This window comes from Pezoporus flaviventris, unplaced genomic scaffold (assembly GCF_033815535.1).
Source record: "Pezoporus flaviventris isolate CSIRO_AGI_PZ_B2104156 unplaced genomic scaffold, CSIRO_AGI_Pfla_v1 ptg000001l, whole genome shotgun sequence".
Taxonomy (NCBI): Eukaryota; Metazoa; Chordata; class Aves; order Psittaciformes; family Psittacidae; genus Pezoporus; species Pezoporus flaviventris.
The window spans coordinates 4,484,659-4,491,908 of record NW_026892549.1 but is presented as its reverse complement, the minus strand read 5'-3'; the positions used below and the strand labels follow the sequence as shown (position 1 = coordinate 4,491,908).

Here is a 7,250-nt window from a genome sequence, read left to right as displayed (position 1 = left end):
CACTTGGAGTATTGTGTGCAGTTCTGGTGTCCTCAACATAAAAAGGACATGGAACTGTTGGAACAAGTCCAGAGGAGGGCCACGAGGATGATCAGGGGCTGGAGCACCTCCCGTATGAAGACAGGCTAAGAAAGTTGGGTCTGTTCAGCCTGGAGAAGAGAAGGCTGTGTGGAGACCTCATAGCAGCCTTCCAGTATCTGAAGGGGGCCTGTAAGGATGCTGGGGAGGGACTCTTCATTAGGGACTGTAGTGATAGGACAAGGGGTAACAGGTTAAAACTTAAACAGGGGAAGTTTAGATTGGCTATAAGAAGGAAATTCTTTCCTGTTAGGGTGGTGAGGCACTGGAATAGGTTGCCCAGGGAGGTTGCGAATGCTCCATCCCTGGCAGTGTTCAAGACCAGCTTGGACGAGGCCTTGGGTGATATGGTTTAGTGTGAGGTGTCCCTGCCCATGGCAGGGGGGTTGGAACTTGATCTTAAGGTCCTTTCCAACCCTAACTATTCTATGATTCTATGAAGCAAGCATTAGGCAGGCTGGGTGTTAACAGCAGGGTAAAATGGCTAACTCTGTTTAGCACAGGCAAAGTTTGGCCTGAGGAACCTCCATCAGCCTCTTGATAGCTTCAAGGGAAGAAAAAAAATCCATATTCTTGGATTATATGTGTTTTAGCATAGAATCATGTCCCACGCCTTCCACTAGACCAGGTTGCTCCAAGCCCCATCCAACCTGGCCTTGAATACTGCCAGGGATGGGGCAGCCACAGCCTCTCTGGGCAACCTGTGTCAGTGCACCACCACTCTCATAATGAAGAATTTCTTCCTAATATATCTAATATATTATTTATATTATCTAATATAAATCTCTAAATATCTTCTTTCAGTTTAAGGCTATTCCCCCTTGTTCTGTCACTACATGCCCTTGTAAAAAGTCCCTCTCCAGCTTTCTTGTAGGCCCCCTTTAGATACTGGAAGCTGCTCTAAGATCTCCGTGGAGCCTTCTCCAGGCTGAACAACCCATCTCCTTCAGCCTGTCTTCATAGGAGAAGTGCCTTGGCCCTCTAATCATCTTCATGGCCCTTCTCTGGCCTCATTCCAACAGGTCCATGTCCTTAGGCTGGGGCCCCAGAGCTGGATGCGGTACTCCAGGTGGGGTCCCACAACAGCACAGTAGCAGGATACCAGTACACCAGAAAACCCTACAGTTAAGGGCCAAAGGCTGCTTGCTGCTTACCAAGGTGCCCAGAAAAAAAGGAGAATGCAAGGCTGCAGCTGCGCAGCTGGTACCTGTGCTACTTTTGAGATGAGAGGCTCCTGGAGTCTGAAGAATTAGACTTCACCTCACTGCAGAGGAGGAGGAAGCGCAGTGATTTCTGCTGGTTATACATGGGCAGCAGTACTGGTTCAGCATGTTTGTTTTCCACTCTCTCTAGAAGGTTTTGAGTTTTAATTTTAGCAGAAAAGAATGGAAAACAAATAAATAGAACTAGCAGGCAGAAGCCCAAGCACATTCAGATGCATCTGATAAATTGAAATTAATAACTGGACAGCTGCCAAGAGGAAGAGCTGTGCTCTTGTTAATTTTTTTAATAGAGCTGTGATTTGGAAGGCACCGAATTGGCTCTCAGTTCCTTTCTTGGGGAGGTGACTCCTGGAACAAGCCATTAGGTATGTGCCAGGATACTCGCACATGCCTGTGAAGTCACATGCTGTTCTGCAGAGTCCTGCTATTAGTTTTCATCCATGCCCATAACAAGACTGGAGCTCTACAACCATGAGAGTGGAGGGGCCAGGGGCAGTCCCCAGGTGCTCCAGGGGATGGATGGAAGCTGCCCCACCGCAGCTGCCAAGCTCTGGCACTGGGAAAAGCCCAACATCTCTGGATGAGCTGCAGCAAGCTGGCTGTTACCTTGCAAATACATGAGTCTGCTCTGTCCCCTCACAGTCCCCTGTGCTGACCAGCCATTAAACCAAACTATTTTGAGAGAGCAACCTCTCCTGATACGTTTGTTCCTAACCACCCTCATTATAACAGCTCTTTAGCACAGGCGGATGTTGACAGAAGTGCTTTGATAAATGTATTTTATATAAAGAGGTGAGCCCCCTGGCCACTGTTAAATATCAAGTAAATTATAGAGCCATCTTACCAAAAAGCCATTTATTGTAATGGTCTGCCACTCACTGCCATTGGAGTGGATAATGAACGTCCCCTTTGGAATATGCAGTTTGCTGGATAATGGGTGTTTTTAAGTGAACATGGAGCCTGGTGAAAGGTGCAGTCTTGCTGGAGGAATTCAGGTTGCTGGGTTGTTTATTAACAGCCCAGCAGCACAAATTTTGCTGCTGCCATAGTAAATAAAAATGCCTCTTCTTGCGTTGTGCTGGTCACCAGGAGATCTCAGTCATTTAAACTGGAAGAGGGGAGATTTAGGTTAGATAGTAGAAGGAAATCGTTTACTGTGAGAGTGGTGAGCCGCTGGCACAGGTTGCGCAGAGAAGCTGTGGCTGCCCTATCCCTGACAATGTTCAAGGCTAGGCTGGACAGGGCTTGGAGCAACCTTGTCTAGTGGAAGGTGTCCCTGCCTCATGGCAGGGCATTTGGAACTAGGTGGTCTTTAAGGTCCCTTCCAACCCAAACCAGTCTATGGTTCTACGCTCTTCATTTTGCAGACCATGGAAACTGAGGCAAGAAAGCCATGAGGGAACATGCCTCAGCCATATATAATTTTATAACCTGTCACTTGCTCCTCTTACTGTCTCAGGCAAAGCAAGCCAGAAAGGAGTCACTGCAGCATGTCAGGGGAGAGCTGGGAAATGCTCTCAGATGCTAGTTACTGTAGCCAGCTTGGAGCCTGGGCCAAGCAAAAGAGATCCCTGGGCAAACCTGCTGTCCCCCTTCTCTCACAGATGAACAAGATTTGGCACAGATTGGCCCATTCTCCTTTGGGGTCTTCCTGCTGGCAATTTATTTCACTGCAACTCCTTTTGGGGATAAAATACCCTTGCCTGAATAATGTGAACAGATGTATACAGCTGAACAGAAGCCATCTCCAGCCCACTACCAGGTGAGCAGTCCCATCTGGGTCACACAATCACGCACAAAAAGACTGTAGGAGAGGCCCAGAGCTGAGATAAGTCCAGCCCTGCTCCTGCCTGTCTGCTTGCCATAGACCACAAGCACACCCAGAAAGCTGGGAACTGTTACTCAGGCACAAACATGCAACACAGCTCTGGTCTCTGCCACTGTTGCTGGTGGAGTGACAAATGTGGGGGGCATGCTATGACATGAGAAGGGGCAGCAGTGAAGCCAGACCTATGAAGGCCATGGAGCTCAGGTCATTAAATATTGATGCCATCTAAGCTGGCCTGTGGGGGCGATTTAGCTGAATTGCAGGTTTCTGTTGCTCTGATAAATTGGACCAATTTGTCATGTGGTTTTGTTTCTTCCCTCTCTTAAGTAAAGCTATATGGGAGCGTTGTTGCCGCAGCTTCAGCAGCAGCAAACAATTTGAAAAACAAAATGCTCTGATGGATATGGGTAAAAAAGAAGGGACGATGACTGTTCTTCTGGTGAAGGTGCCGCCGGAGTCATGGAGAAGGAAGAAGGCAGCAAAGGAACAATAAAAAAATCACTCTGCCCTTCTGGAGCTGGAGAAAAAGCAGTGCACCCTGCTGGTTCCTGCAATGGAGGAAAATTCCTGTTTATGCAGGCAGATACGTTTTTTCTTTTCCTCAGCTTTAGCTGTAACTGGACTCTGCAAACAACAGGATGCTCATCTCCAGTAGAGACACAGGCATGCGCTTGAGACTATGCTGCTAAGTCCAAGGGCGTCTGCTGGCTGTAACAGGAGCTCTGAGCTCTCCTATCTGCCGACAGGAGATAGCTCCGATGCTATTTCACTGCTCCTCTCCCAGTTTTCTACTGCTGATTTCCAGGGAAGCAGAAACTGGCACTGACATCTGCTCTCCACCACAGATTATCACATACATTAAGTACAAGGAGAAATGAAAGCTTTCTCCAAGAAGTGAAACTGGGGCTACTATAAATCAGCATGCATCACAAAAGGAGGCAGCTCTTTGTAAAAGGAGCTGCAAAGATCGTTGCAATAGGTCTCAAGGTTCTTTGTGCACAGTAACGCTGGGTCATCCTCCGGGCATCCTTGCGCGCAGTGAAAAACTTGTTAATAAAGAGATTGTTTACTAAACAAATGATATAAGGGCCCAAATTTACCAAGAGCAATTAAAGTATGGGTGCCTCCTGGCCACTTTCCCCTGCCCTCCCTGAAGGCAGGGATGGAGATGCTCCCACTGCCTTCCGAGGACAGGATGCAATGTCCAGAGCTGCCGTCAGCATACCACAGCCCTGGCAATTCTTCCCAGCTATGCTGGAGGACTCCTCTGTGACATTGAGCACATTCTGTCTCTGCCTCTGTCTTTTCCTTTCTCAGATGAGGCTTATTGAGGAGGCTTTGTGTAGTGCCTTTGTAAGTTAAGAGCCTCAGTGGAGGATGTTGTGTGAGCCCACAGCCACTGAAATCCCTTTCTACAAAGGTGAAATGGGAGTTTGACAGGCCAGAGAAAGAAAACACGTTTGTATAATCAGATGTTGGACACACAGAAAAAGCTTAGGGTTGGCATGCTGTTTCTTTCTTTCTGAATTCAGTTTTTCTCTGCAGAATTTAGTTCTTCTGTATTTAATTATGTCCTCAAACAGAAGCAATCTCTTTACCTTCTTAATAAAACCCATGAAAGGGAGCAAATCTTATCAGGGAAAATTCGTTTAACATGTCTCACCAATCTAGAACCTGCCTGTTCACAACGAGGTGAACATACACACATACAAGATAGATAATAAATCGCAGCTCAATCCAGCGTTACATGATAGAGCCAGTGAACTGCAACACTTAATCCTAGAAACAATCAGAGCAACCATGGAGTTTGCCAAGTCCTTACTGCCTGAAAGTGAAGAAGCATCCAAATTGGCACTGCTGCTCCTAAAATGAATAACAAATTAAAGAGCTTCGAATGCAGGACACAACTCATTTCCACGCTCAGGAGCAGGGGAAAACAGAGGCATTACCATTGCCTTGGCTTTATTCTCTGAGCAGCTCCACTGGTTTCAGTGAAACTGCCCGTTCTGTGTAAAACCTGTGACAGGAAGATAGCCACCAAAGTCACCAGAGCCATGTCTGCCGTAGGAAGAAAGAACATGGAGTCTGTGACCGGGTGCTAGGGGCTTCGAGGTGCTCAACCTCAGGAAAAGCTACCGAATATGGAAAATGAGGGATGCCAAGCACGGTAAGGGGAGGCCGAGAGATAACCCAAGCCAGGCTGGGAAAGCCCAGGCACACCCGGCAAGGAGGGGCGCAGGCCTGGGGCGGGACAGCAGCCCCGCTGCTCCCACAGCACCGCACTCCCCTGCGGGGGCGCGCGGCGGGCGGGGCCCCGCGGCCGTTACCCCCACCCGCGCCGCAAGCGCCACCGCCGCGCGCCCGCCGTTGCCGTGGTGACGGGCTAAGCCGGGGCCTGTCTGCGGCGCGGCGGGCGCAAGAGGGGGCGGGCGACGGCGGGCCGGCGGCTCGGCGCTGCCGGGCCATGCACAACAAAGGCAGAAGGCGGCGCGTCCCGGACGGGCTCCGCAGGTAGGCAGGTGCGGGGGGGTCTCTCTCGGCTGCCGCTGCCGCCGCGCGTCCACCTCCGCCGTGCCGCGAGGGCAGTTCTCCTCAGGGAAGAGCCATCCGGCGCGCGGAATGCAGCCTCAGCCCTGGTCCGGCGCCTCACCTTTTGGGCGCGGGGCTGCAACAAAGGCAAATGGCTGCGTGCCGCGGAGGGCTGCGGGGCTGGCGGTGACCCCCGTGCCTCTGCCCGGCTCCTGCCCCCCTCCGCGGGGCAACCGGGCGCAGCCTTTTATGTATTTATTTGTCCGTTGGGTGCCGCTGCTCAGGTCCCTTTGCCTGCCTCGGGTACAGCGGCTAGCTCCGCGCCCAGCCCGGGGAGCGCTGCGGGAGCGGGGACACGCGCACACGCTATCCACGCTGACACTTGCTCGCTGCCGGGGTCCCGCATGCCCCCCGCTCCCTGCTTTCGCTGGCTCCTCACTCCCAGCGCTCGGCCGTGGCTCCTGCTGTTGCAGAAGAGCGGCCTGAAGCGCTCTGCTCTGCTGTGGGCGAGTCGTTGGCTGCTGCCCTCCGTGCGCAGCGCTTCGGAGGAACGCCCCGGCTTTTTCTCTCCGCGTCCTAGAACAGCAGCCGCAGGGGCAACTTCGCAAATTGGCGTGTTAGAGCCTTTTAGATGCCATAGGGCTTTTGTGCCGCGCAAGGTGGACTATTGTGTGCTGGTACGGTATTAGGCTGAGTTTAATTGTTGCAAGGGGTAGCTGAGCAGCACCTAGCTCTTTAAATCTGCAGGGTGCAAGTGAGTCATTTCTCAGTTCTTTTCCATGTGATTCATAACGTTTTCAACTCCAGGATGCATTTTCCCAAATTTGTAATAGGTTTTTGTACCTGAGCTATTAGCAAGGACATCTGTTTGAATCCACAGAGGCACAAGTTATACTGCATAAGTGAAAATAGTAGCTATAATAGAATTCCCTGGAGGGAAATCTATAAAACCTGTTCCTACCATTATATTTACGCTGCAGCAAAGCAGCACTGGTTACATCTACACTTTTGTCTTCCCTTATTTCTCAGTCATTGTATGACTGAAAAATATTATAAACAACTCTCCATCGTTTGTTGGCATTCTGGTAAGGCCTTGGGCCTTGGTAACAGTTTCTTTCTTTCATGGCTGTCAAAATGCTACACTGACATCAGTTAAGACTGGGAGCCCATTTTACAGATGGAGGAGCAGATCAGAGTCCTAGAAAGATTTAAGTCAAATCTAGAACTGAAGTCATCATCTCACAGATCCTAAGTAAGTCCTCTGTGTAGGGAGCTCTTCCCCACCTGCTCTAACAAAATTCTCACTGGCTGCTCCAGGAGCTGTTGTGGGCACTAACAGGCCATGTATGCTTTGGGACTTTGAAATATTGCTCTTGCATATTGCAAAAAAGTGTGTGCCTTCAGTGCCACACTGTTGAGAAGAATGGTTTCTGATTAAAACAAGTCTCTGATTGTTCTTTGGTTTGTACTGGGGTAGAACTGAAGAGCTTCATCATGGATGAGGGTGCATTAGGCAAGGCATTGTACAGCCAGACAGCAAAGCGTGCACAGAGCTGATGAGCTAAATACAGAAAGCCTACATATCTGCCATG

General features: G+C 50.1%; 1 protein-coding gene across 2 annotated transcripts in view; it reads left to right on the top strand.

Moving 5' to 3' along the window:
• Positions 1-5,530: 5,530 nt before the first annotated feature.
• LOC133276044 (uncharacterized) overlaps positions 5,531-7,250 on the top strand; it is a 44,931-nt gene continuing 43,211 nt past the window's right edge. The window contains exon 1 of one of the 2 annotated variants that reach the window (XM_061466626.1): positions 5,531-5,640. The gene's annotated coding sequence lies outside the window, so the exon portion shown is untranslated. The remainder of the gene's footprint in view (positions 5,641-7,250) is intronic. The other variant, XM_061466705.1, reaches the window with a different exon arrangement.